Genomic DNA, 13126 nt, shown 5'->3' on the forward strand with positions numbered 1-13126 from the left:
AAAGATAGGGTGAGAAGCTCAGTCATCCAGGAGGGGCTCAGAGTAGAGCCGCTGCTCCTCCGCATCAAGAGGAGTCAGATGAGGTGGCTTGGGCATCTGATCAGGATGCCTCCTGGACGCTTCCCTGGTGAGGTGTTCCGGGCACATCCAAACAGGAGGAGGCCCCGGGGAAGACCCAGGACACGCTGGAGGGACTATGTCTCCCGGCTGGCCTGGGAACGCCTTGGGATTCTCCCGGAAGAGCTAGAAGAAGTGGCCGGTTAGAGGGAAGTCTGGGCATCTCTGCTCAAGCTGCTGCCCCCGCGACCCGACCTCGGATAAGCGGAAGAGGATGGATGGATGGATGAATTTTAAATGCCTTTCAGACAGCCTTGGTGTCCCAATCCCTCCTAACCCATTAACAGTTGTGTTTGGGGTACCTCCAGAAGGGCTTAAATTGGAGAAGGACAAACAAATTGTAATTGCCTTTACTTCACTCTTGGCACGTAGACTTATCCTGCTCAACTGGAAGAATGCTAACTCATGCCTTTTAAGTCAGTGGATATCCAATGTTATATATTATCTAAAATTGGAAAATAAAATTCTCACTTGGAGGATCTGTGAAAAACTTTTTCAAAACTTGGCAGATCTAATCAAAAACATTTTAGAACCAGCATTTAAGTTGACAAAGTGGATTCTCTCCCTTCTTTTTTTAATTTTATTTATTTTTATTAATTTCTTTACTTACATATTTTTACTGTTTATTAAAGTTTTACTCTGCTGACCTTTCTCATGGGTTGGGGATGATTTGTTTCGAACATAGTTGTGTTAAACTTGACTTGCATGTATGGAATGTTATTTGATTTTAATAAAATTAATAAAATGAAAAGAAACAAAAAAAAAACAAAAACAAAACAGTAGTACATGACATCACTGGGTTGAATTTACACCTGTTAGTCCTCTGGCAGATGTGATTTGAAAAGACTTGTCAGTACAGATTTTCTTTTCTTGTTTTTCTCATTAAGGATTCTTTGAATTTTGGAATTTGGAGTTAGATCTCATAGTTCATTGATTTTTTGGTGTTGAATTTGCCTTGGCTTTTTCATTGTGTCATCTCCAGATCTCTCATTAAAAAAGAATTATATCTGTCTGTATCTTCAGCTGGCAGAAAACATGGTTTTGTTTAGGCCTGAGCATTTGAAAACAGCATCAGATGTAAGCTCTGAAACAAACTTGAATCGAGGACCAATTCAGTACATATCACTCTTGCAGACACACACACACTCAGATCATACAGTGTTAGGTTTTTGCCATAAACTACCAGATATTTCACATTTTTAGGATATGGAAGAAAATTCAAATATCCTAAGAAAACCCGCACAGACAAAGGTGCTGAGCTCGTACTGCAAGGACTTTACTGAGATTTGCACCATGAATTCTGAACCTGCCAAGCAGTGATGTTGATCACTGCTATACTTACAGTAAATATTACCACTTACTCCCATAGACAGAATTGGAGCCATCCTGGGCTGTTTTCAAAGCTTATAAAGATTTATTTGTTCTCATATTAAGTCCAACTCAAATATCACAAACCATTCAGTAAAAATTCATAATTCATCACTGTAACTCATATTTATTATTAAATTAGGTAAATTAGGTTAATAAAAACTCACTCTCATTTTCTTATAAAAGGACAAACAATCAGAAATCAATCTCAGGGGTAAAAGCCAAAATCATAAACTCAATGAAAAAAATGGAAAGAGGAAACCAGATTGTTATGCCTGAACAGCATCAACCAAAGCCAGGAATTCAAACCAGGCCGTCTTACCTGTTTTCTTCGAGGAAACGTTTGAGGTGTTCCCTAAAACAAAAAGAAGAAGAGAATCTTAGAAAGTTGTGCAAAATTGGAAAGAAAATGAAGAAGTTATCTATCCATCCATCCATCCATTTTCCAACCCGCTGAATCCGAACACAGGGTCACGGGGGTCTGCTGGAGCCAATCCCAGCCAACACAGGGCACAAGGCAGGAACCAATCCTGGGCAGGGTGCCAACCCACCGCAGAAAAGTTATCTAAATGACAGATATTTTAATGGTCCATGTATTCTGCATGAGGAGTTGTCAGACTCTCCACCTCTGAGGTGAATAAACAGTTTATGTCAGGAATGCACAGGAATAAACCATTGAAATGACTTTATCGGAATAAAGGACAAACCATGGAAGGCTCACAGAACTGCACTCTGCAGTACTATTTGCTCTTAACTACACCATTCACCTAAGAGTTTTCATCACAAGAGAGTGAATTTGCCAAACCTATCAATTAATGAAACCAGCCCCGGATATGGATCTGCACACAAAGAACTTTCTACAATTGCTTCAGGATGAAGAAAGATTAAGGGATCAGGAGAAAAGACACAGGTGAGAAGCAGGCAAAGATTTCAACTAGGGAACTATTAATAAAAGGCAAAAAATCAAAAGTCATAAGGACAGTTAAAAGCTCTTAACCAGGAGAACAAAAATAAGAAAAATAGTTTTTCGAAAAGCACACAATAGGGTTTTTTCATCCACATATTTAATATTGTGTTGCCACAGTGATGTCATACACCACATGTTAAGGATCTGCGTAACCTGCCAACACTACAAGAATTCACCTGGGAAGCCAGTAGGTGATTTACAATCTACAGTCATCATTGCACCAGTAGAGATGCTGGGTATGATCAAATGGGACCCCCACCTTTGAGTAAATCCAAGAAGATCTGTCTACCGGTAGTGGTAGTTTTTTTTTACAAAATGGGTCAAGCTTTTTGTTTTACCAAATGCAAAGACTACAAGACAATGTAGTCAGCAGCTAAATTAGAACAAAGCACCATGTCACTACAAAACACATTTTTGCACACATCCACACAGAGTCGTATAGTGTTACTGTATTTTAGAGCCATCAACAGACCTATTCAACATACTTTTTGGAAATGGAAGGGAACCTTAAATACACTTGCACAGGCATAGGAAAAAAGGTCAAACTGCAAAGGCTGAGCTGTGATTTGAGCCCTGAAACTATGACGCATTAGCATTAGCTCTGCCCACAATACCATTAAACCACCCCCACTGAGTTATGCTTCATCACTTTGTTTTGTTGACAGAGCTGGGGTTTTCATCTACTAGATTTTGATTTTATACACTTTAACATTTTGTTCTGGTTTTTTTTTTCCAAAGCAACTCTTCCTTTATATTCTAGCCATTGTGATGGACAACCGGGTTGAGCCGACACACCCAGGACGCTAGATGGCGACTTCCCTGCAGCTTAGCGGTGCCCCGGATTCCCGCAGGGCACTATGGGAGATGGAGTTTGGCTGTTTGGAGTTCTCTGATGGAGTCCTGCTGAGTACCATGGGTGCCGTCGGGTGAGACACAGGGATTTTTATTTCCCACATAGCCTGGAAGTACTCCCAAATCATGGGGATGGAAGGACAGAAGTACTTCCGGGATGAAGAAAATATAAGTCTCCACCTGACCTGGAAGTGCTGATGAATCACATGGACGGAAGGACTTCCGGGTCAAGGACTATATAAAGGACTAGTGGAGACCCAGCAAGAGAACCAGAGTTGGGAGGGAGTGTGACAGAGCTGCTAGGAGGAGAGAATTGTTATAGTTATTGTATTGTTTATTGTGTATTTGGTGGACGTGGTGCTTTGAAGGCACTATTGCTTCAAAGAAGATTAAAAAATCGGCTTGGTGCTTTTACGTTTGTGTCCAGAGCATCTGTCTGTTGGGTTTCACTGGGCAAAAGTGCCCCCAAACGTCCACACCATATAAAAAATGAAAAAAAAGAAATAAAATTTAGAGCTGTTAACAAAGAATTCACACACTCTCAATGCTATATATTTCCAAAACAGACTCACTAGAACACAGTGTCTGTAACATACACTTAAAATGAGAGTTCAGTTAAGATAAAGAAGCTTTAACATGAGGGGAAAAGCAGTGAAGTGATGTGGAGCTGCAATTGGGCAAAACTCAGGAGTCTTAATTAGAATGAAACTTTTTAAAATTTTAAAGGGGCCATGCACTAACCATTGCAAAAGGAAGTTAGTCAAGTTTAAAGGCACTCTGACTGCTGATGGCTGAGGGCAGGGCAGCTGTGTGGACCTGCAGGGTGTAGTGGCTTCATGCTGGAGAACAATCAACAGACTGAGAACAAAGGACACGGAAGGAGAACGACTGCCATCAAGAAGGGGGCTTCAAAGACAAACATGATGTAGTGGCTGATGGCTTGTTCTATTCCACCACACTGAAAAAATTAAACATCATAGATGGTGTAACAAAAACAAAAAAATAAACAGAAAAGCCCTTCAGCTGGCTCACAGGACTATAATACTGTCAGAGAAGCTACAGGGTTCTCTGCCTGACAAGTTATGGATGTCCTCCACAAAACAAAAAAGAAGTCAAGCCACAACCACTGAGAAAATGCTAAAAGGCTGGCTTGAAAGGATGGAAACCAAAACCAAAAAAGTAGGCCATGCACAAGATATTTCTAGCAGGCCCTTTTCAATCCATAATCAGCAGGTCCCTCAAATTAAAGAAAAGGTCATAGAAGAAGTGAAGATAAATCAAGATTTAGATTTGGAAACACTGCAAGATGAGCAGAAATGAGTGTGAGACTCAGACTGTGTGTGCAAGTTTGTGGACGAAATGGAAAACTTGTTCTCTTACGTTCATTCTGGGCTGAAGTCATCACAGCAACCAGACCTGAAAAAAAGAAAAAAAGAACCTGAGAAAGAAACCAAACATCTCCTTGATGCTCCACGTATCAGGGCGGATGGGTTTTCTCATCCTTCATATTTGATAAGAATGAGCTGCTAATGTTAAAGCTGAAGACCAATCCTGACCTAAAGTGGGGTTAGGAAACATTGTAAGGGTATAAAAATAAAACAAGGAGGTGATTTCAGTTTAAAGAGTAAAGAAAAGTGACAAAGCATGTGAAATTCAGACAAATCAAACTATGAGTCTGTGGACTCATTATTGCAAGAGTGCATGTGTTTTTTAGAACAAACTGCTTGCTCAATGCATGTCCATTAAAGATTTCATTAATATCTATATGTTACATTCACAATAAGACAAAATTGGCTTGTTTCATCACTCAAATAAAAATGCAGGAACTAGAATATAAGAATCAGTTTTATATGTGACTTTCTCAACTGAACAGATAAGACAACAGAGATCTGAAAATATGAATGCATTATTATTGGAATAGAATATAAATTGACTTTGCCATCATTAACACATTTGCATATTGTCATTTATTTTGATTACTCCTGTATGTTTTTATATACATTGCATTACACAGTCATTACAGACTTTACCAGTAGAATTATATTTTAACCAACATCTGTTTCTACATTTATCAAAGGTGGTTTTTCAGGAGTCCCTCCAGCACTGTGTAAAAGGTTTATTCACAGAAAAAAGAGAGAAAGTCATTCCTGGTAAGCAAACATCTGATACGTCTCCAGTCATAACTATATGAAACATTTCTTATGGACACATATATTAAGTAGCAGTGCACATCAGGTACCAAACATGATGCTCCACTATGGGAGAAGAAAAATGAATTTATTAACCTAAAGTGACTATGACCTGCTCTGTTGCATTAATGGATAATAAGAATGCTTTGTGAGGCTATTGTTTATAGACTACTGTACAACTCAGCATTAAGGACTGTTGTACAATCAAAACTGATCACTAACTCTTAGTGCTTTAACTCAGTACAAATGGATTCTCAACACAAGCACCCCACAAGGCAATACATTTTTTCCAATTAAGATCTTCTTCTTCTTTTGGCTGCTCCCATTAGGGGTTGCCACAGCAGATCATCTTCTTCCATATCTTTGCATCTGGTTCTATTACACCCATCACCTGTGTGTCCTCTGTCACTACGTCCATAAACCTTCTCTTAGCCTTCCTCTTTTTCTCTTGCCTGGCAGTTCTATCCTTAGCATCCTTCTCGTTCTATCCTTAGTATCCTTCTCCCAATATTCTCAGCATCTCCCCTCTGCAGATGTCCAAACCAAAGCAATCTCACCTCTCTGACTTTGTCTCCAAACTGTCCAACCTGAGCTGACCCTCTAATGTACTCATTTCCAATCCTATCCATCCTTGTCACACCCAATACAAATCTTAGCATCTTTAACTCTGCCACCTCCAGCACTGTCTCCTGCTTTCTGGTCAGTGCCACCGTCTCCAACCCATATAACAAGGCTGGTCTCATTACCTTCATGTAGACCAGGGGTGTGCAAAGTCATTCCTGGAGGGCCGCAGTGGCTGCAGGTTTTTGCTCCAACCCAATTGCTTAATAAGAAGCACAAATTGCTCTAGAAACACTTCTGCTTCATTTTAGTTATCTTCCTCGTTAAGATTTTGAACCCTTATTGCTTATTTAAGTCTTAAACAGCTGCATTCTTGGTTTTTAATTGCTCCTTATTAGCAAGAAGATGCAAATGACAAAAGAAACCAGCAGTTATCCATTTTGCTTGTTACCCTTTACGCCTGTGTGTATTTATCAGGCACTATTTGGTTTAATTAAATACTTGGAAGGAAAGAGAAGAGAAAAAAGGACTGAGAATTACCCATCCGTTTTACACTTCAAAATATTTGGATGATATCTTTAGAATGGAAAAAAAAAAATCTAGGATTTGAGAATGACTTGAAATAGCAGAGTTAAAGCACTAACAAGCCATGAAATGTAATTATTGGCAAGGATTATTTTCTAATTAAGCAACTGGGTTGGAACAAAAACCCGCGGCCACTGCGGCCCTCCAGGAATGACTTTGCACACCCCTGCTGTAGACCTTTCCTTTCACTCTTGCTGATATCCGTCTGTCACAAATCACTCCTGACACTCTTCTCCACCCATTCCACCCTGCCTGCACTCTCTTTTTCACTTCTCTTCCACAATCCCCATTACTCTGTACTGTTGATCCCACCTTCCACCTTCACCAACTCTACTCCCCTCATCCTCACCATTCCACTGACTTCCCTCTCATTTACACACATGTATTCTGTCCTGGTGGTCCTACTGACCTTCATTCTTCTCCTCTCTAGAGCATATCTCCATCACTCCAGGGTCTATATACCAGGCTAATACCACTGATCAATTTTAAAAAAATTATTAAAAACACACTTTTTCAATTTGTCCTTTTCATAATTGCATTTCTGTTCTACTTCTAATAGATTATATATTCATTGCAATATCAAATACTTCATGGATGAAATATCATTATTAATCCCTACTTTTTTCTGTTTTCTTTTCTGGTTCCTCTGTGGTGGCGTTTTATGCCACCAGCAGCTGATCAAAGTCCTGTGCAGCCACTTGTGATGATGGAATGAAAGTAGATACTTTAACTGTCTATGAGACTCACTGCATCAAATTGTCTAAAATGAAGATGAAAAAATAATAAGACTGACTTTCGCACCTTTATGTTGGGTAGAATGCCCAGTAGGGGCTGGGTGGTCATTTGGCTTGGAACCCCTATAGAATTTTTTTCTCTAGCATATTACTGTGGAGGTTTTTTTTATTCTGTCCTCCCTAGCCATCTGACCATAGGATCAGACTTAATTTTGGACTTAATAAACTTATCTTCAAATTAGGATTCTACTACTTGTATATCAGTGTTATGTAAATGCATAATGATTCTTTATAAATTCTTTTTTATATATTGTCTATCTAGTTATATATAACTATCTATTTCTAACTTGCTATTTTGTTTCTCTCTTATAACTCTTACTTTATATTTTGTAAAGATACATTCTGTTTTTCACCTGCATTATTATCATTCTTTAATTTAATATTATTTATTGTATCAGTATGCTGCTGCTGAAGAATGTGAATTTCCCATTGGGATTGATAAAGTATCTATCTATCTATCTATCTATCTATCTATCTATCTATCTATCTATCTATCTATCTATCTATCTATCTATCTATCTATCTATCTATCTATCTATCTATCTATCTATCTATCTATCTATCTCTATCTTCAAGTCAAGTCAAGTCAAAGTTTACTTATAGAGCACATTCAAGGCCACAGAGGTGGTTTCCAAAATGCCGTACATGAAATTAGGAAAATAAAGTCAAAGATAAATAAAAGTTAAAAAAAGAAACAAACTTCAAAAAGTACATAAAAAACAATAAACAGCTGACAAATAACAATTTGTACCACATAAAAACACATTATGAGTGACTAAAAGCCAGACAGCTTGTTTTCAGCAAGGATTTAAAAATTGACAGGGTTGGAGCTGATCTTATCTTCCTTGTATGAAAAGGTACTATAGAAATAAATGTTGTTATTGTTGTATGTTCAGCCCCCTTATTTATCTTTAACTGTGTAGCCAAACAGTTGAAACTCCATCAGTAAATACCTTTATGCTACCAGATTTGTATCTGTAATCATCCAGTAATGATGAAGCAGCTTATATGGAGGAGATCTTCCTTCTAACACAGTGGTATCAGAACAACACCCTCCTAGTTAATGACAGCAAAATACAATGCCATTTGCATGAAAGGGAATGCTGGAGAGAGGCACAGTAGCTTTGAATTTATTTCGGTCACTAATGACCTAAACTTGGATTGGCATATAAAGGTGTACCAACATATTTAGATTCTTAGAGATATGACGAAAGTGCTGATGTGTCCTTTATGTTCACCAGTTTTTTTTAGTAAAGTCCATACTGACTTGCTGCATAGCATCCTGTTATGGCACAGGATCAACTCAGTACCACAGGGCACTAATAAAAACATGAATAAAAAGTGCACATATATACCAGTATTAAGTGAATTAACAATCTGATTCCTAACATTTATTGGCAAAAGTTCTGTCGGCAATCACAGTGCAGTTGTGGATGTGGGGTCAGTGTGGTAAAATAATACAACACCATTGTCAAAGTCACTTAATTGAATTCAGGGCTGTGGAGGGCAAAGCATATATCATCCTCACCGGCCCTGGACAGGGACACTCCTGGACAATCCATCACAAGACACACAAACACACACACACATCTACACTTACACTGAGCCAATTTAGAGTCACCAATTAACCTAATTTGCATGATTTTAGGTAAGGGGGAGAATATTTGGCTAGAATGCCATACAGACATAGATAGAATGTCCAAACTCCATAAAGACAACAACTGGGTAAACCCCGAAAACAGCACAAATTAACCACTGTGACACTGTGCTGTCCTGTAAATTCAATATATAAATGATAATCTACGTAAATAGTAAAATACAGCATTTGAGCAACTAAAATGAAAAATAATCTCTTATATATTTTATCTAAATATCAAAAGAAATTATTTCATACATACAACATACAATGTATGATTTGTTTGTTCTGGATTTCCACCTCATAGCTTAACCGCCTTTGTCCAAAATCATAAAGATGTTGCAAAAATAGCTTTTTTTAAATAATGAGAAAAAAGTTTGAACCATCATTGCAAGTTTAATTTTGTATCTTATTTTTTACATTTTTTTTATCAGTTTTCAATTAAAAGTAGAATATAAAGTAGTGAAATAATAGGGTGTTTGCTATAAACACTAATATACATTTATTCTGTCTACAAGTAATAAATCTTTAGGTTCAGCAGATGAATCAGTCATTCAGAATTAATATTTACAAGCACTGTAATCTGTTAGTTAGAATGTCTAATACCGCAAAGTAGTGTGTTTACTTGTATTAAAAATAATTAAGACTTAGATCAACACATATTATATAACACTACAACAGAACACACAAGAAAATGTTTAATGCTAGACTTTGCATTTTCTTACTTTTATGTCAACCTATTTGCTGGTTACTTATAACCAATTTATCTATTAAGGGCTTTGGGAACCAGCAGGGCAGCAAATCAGGTACAAACCAAGTGTGGGACAACAGCCCATCTCAGACTATAGACATACACCCACACTCATAATGGGCAAATTTCGGATTCATTAATTATCTTCATACACATTTCTTCCATGCTAACTGCACACACATAGTAAAGAGCCAACAGTAAAATTTTAGTCTTTGGACATGTGGATCAGCAGCACCACCAACAGCAACAACAACATTTATTTATATAGCACATTTTCATACAAATAATGCAGCTCAAAGTGCTTTACATGATGAAGAAAGAGAAAAAAGACAAACTAAATAAGAATTAAAATAAGGGAAGACTAATTAACATAGAATAAAAGTAAGGTCTGAGGGCCAGGGAGGACAGAAAAAACAAAAAAACTGTAGACGGCTGGGGAAAAAAATAAAATCTGCAGGTGTCCCAAGGCCACGAGACCACCCAGCCCCCTCTAGGCATTCTACCTAACATAAATTACCTCAATCAGTGCTCATGGTATTCAGGGTTCTCATGGAAGAACTTGATTATGAGCAGCACCAATCATTCCACTTATACATTTGACAGTTAATTCGCTCCTGGGTATTATCATTCTGTTTGTGAATATCGGTATATTTGCCTAAAGTAAACTATACGTTGCTAAAATTTTCTCTATATTGTTCACAGTCAGTTTTCTCCGAAACAGTTCTACTTCGGGTTTGTTCTTTTGCATCACTACATTTTCATTGATACTATGTTGCTTTAAAATTTCCTGAATTATAACACATCAACATAAGTGGTAAAAGGTTTTATAAAATGCTGCTTTATAACAATTTTCACTGGAGAGACAGTGTATCCATAAAATGCTGTTCAATTTGCCTCAGAACAATTTCCTCTAATAGCCCACACCTCACATATTATCAATTGCTTATAATATTCTTTTTTACATTGATACTTCACTTTTATTATCAAATCCATTTCAATAATGAATACTTAAGAATTTGGTGAAACAAATTTTCAATTTAAAGATTTAAAATTAAGTCTCATACTTACAAAGCAGGAGGTATAATTTAGAAGTCTGCATCCTGCAGTTGTCCTTAAGCAGAAGTGAACGCTGCAGATGCAAAAATTAAAGAACTTCTACAACATTTCAATTGCAGTCTTTAAATATACAGGAAATGATTTCTACCAACAATGCTCTTCAAGAGAAAACCACTTTAAACACATTGCAGTTTTGTCAGTGACTCATTCTCAATGTATACCTTTTGGTTGAAGTATTGAAAGTGAATTTAGCTCCATTGTTTTTGCCATGATGTTGCAATGGTTAGTATTACTGCTTTCCATTTGAAGACATCATAGTTCATTACCTGGTCAAGTCAATGAGCAGGTGGCTTTCCTCTGTAGACTCCTGTTTCCTCCCTTGTCTTGGATCTGTTTGTGTATTAGATTGATGGTGATTTTAAATTTGTCTAATCAGAGTCTGCATGATTGTGCTTTGTAATGAACTGTCATGCCATCCAGTGCTGATTCATGCTATGTGTTTTATGCAAGCCTTTCTTTCTTTACAATCAAACAATTGAAAAAATAATATATGCATGTTTAAGATGATACTGTTTATTCATAGTTATCAAATATTTTACTTTAAAAAGTCTCCACAGATCATAATAATCATGGTCTGATGTAATTATTCATCTATTTAAGGTATCCTGAGAGCAGAATGTATATAAAAGAGGCAACAGTAAAGTACACCCACTCTAGTAATGTTGTGTTATGTATACAAATATGGCATTGACTTTAAAACATCATTGTGGAGAAGAACGGAGCTTCACTCTTTGTTATAGCAGAAGACACAAGGCCCTTTAAAGAAATTATACAACAAAGAAAAAAAATATCACTTATGATTTGAGTAATATTGTTATTGGTTATTAGAGCTGTATTACGTATCAAAATGCAAATCAAACACCCAGAAGTCTATCCAACCACAACACCATCCAATGTCTCCATAGCAATACCTCCCCAGTAACTGTTTTCATTCCCAATTTGAAACAGTTAATAATCAGACATTGCTAAGTGTAACAGCAGTTTATAATCCTTATATAGTCTTTGTTGTTTAACTGGCACAAGGAGTGTTAAAGCAGTAGTATAGCCAAAGGTAGGCATGGATGGTCAATTGCCCACCCACTAAGAGCCCTCGCCCCCCCCAACAAATTTTCAGTTTTATATATAACATACGGCGGCACGGTGCCGCAGTGGGTAGCGCTGCAGCCTCACAGTAAAGAGACTTGAGTTTGCTTCCCGGGTCCTCCCTGCGTGGAGTTTGCATGTTCTCCCTGTGTCTGCGTGGGTTTCCTCCGGGTGCTCCGGTTTCCTCCCACAGTCCAAAAACATGCCGGTTAGGTGCATTGGCGATCCTAAATTGTCCCTAGTGTGTGCTTGGTGTGTGGGGGTGTGTCCTGCTGTGGGCTGGCGCCCTGCCCGGGATTTGTTCCTGCCTTGTGCCCTGTGTTGGCTGGGATTGGCTACAGAAGACCCCCATGACCCTGTGTTAGGATATAGTGAGTTGGACAATGACTAATATATAACATGTATTTTATGTAAAACAATTCTGATATTTATGTTGGTATTATTCAACATTCCATGAGTTTGTTTGTGTGTGTATACATTACTGAGCAGGGTTTAATGACAGGACCCCCCTCATTTGGCTGCTGGTTGTCAAGTTGTATAAACCATCTTATCTGGGTGAAATTTCATTCACCCACCTAGATTCATATATGCCCACCCACCAACAAATTTCTGTCTACAATACTTGGTTAAAGGTTCAGTTACTAAAGTACTAAACAGAGGTGTTTACGCTTTAGGAGGATTCTGGGATGCTTAACATACAGTAAGCACATACAAGTAATCTTGAATACAAGATCATGAAAGACAGAAATATCTTCAGCTTCCCTTTTTTGCTTATTTCAGTGTAGCGACAGGACCCTTTGATATTTCACAAATCTGTTACCATCTGTCTCTGGTTATTTACTGTCTGGAGCCTGTTACAGATCTAAATAAATAAAGGGTTCACTCTGGAACCTTCATGTGGATGGGTCTGTTGGGAACCAAAAATGGTTCCCCTATGGCATCACTTTGAAGGACCAATCTGGCGCTTTTATTTTTAAGAGTGATGCTGCCCCTGGACTCAATGAAGGACAAACGCAGTTGAAAATAGAAGGATTTGAATACAACACACAAAAAGCCACCAGGAGAACATTCAAGTGACCACAAGTCCACAAGGCAGGGCTAGATAGA

At 37.8% G+C, this 13126-nt stretch overlaps 1 long non-coding RNA gene across 1 annotated transcript; it reads right to left on the reverse strand.

Moving 5' to 3' along the window:
• Positions 1–1807: 1807 nt before the first annotated feature.
• On the reverse strand, positions 1808–10952 carry LOC127526019 (uncharacterized). Its single transcript, XR_007933644.1, has 3 exons — positions 10889–10952; positions 4685–4720; positions 1808–1840 (listed from the first exon to the last, which is right to left on the reverse strand). It is a non-coding gene; the product is annotated as an uncharacterized LOC127526019 (long non-coding RNA).
• Positions 10953–13126: the final 2174 nt, after the last annotated feature.

This window comes from Erpetoichthys calabaricus, chromosome 16 (assembly GCF_900747795.2).
Source record: "Erpetoichthys calabaricus chromosome 16, fErpCal1.3, whole genome shotgun sequence".
NCBI lineage: Eukaryota > Metazoa > Chordata > Cladistia > Polypteriformes > Polypteridae > Erpetoichthys > Erpetoichthys calabaricus.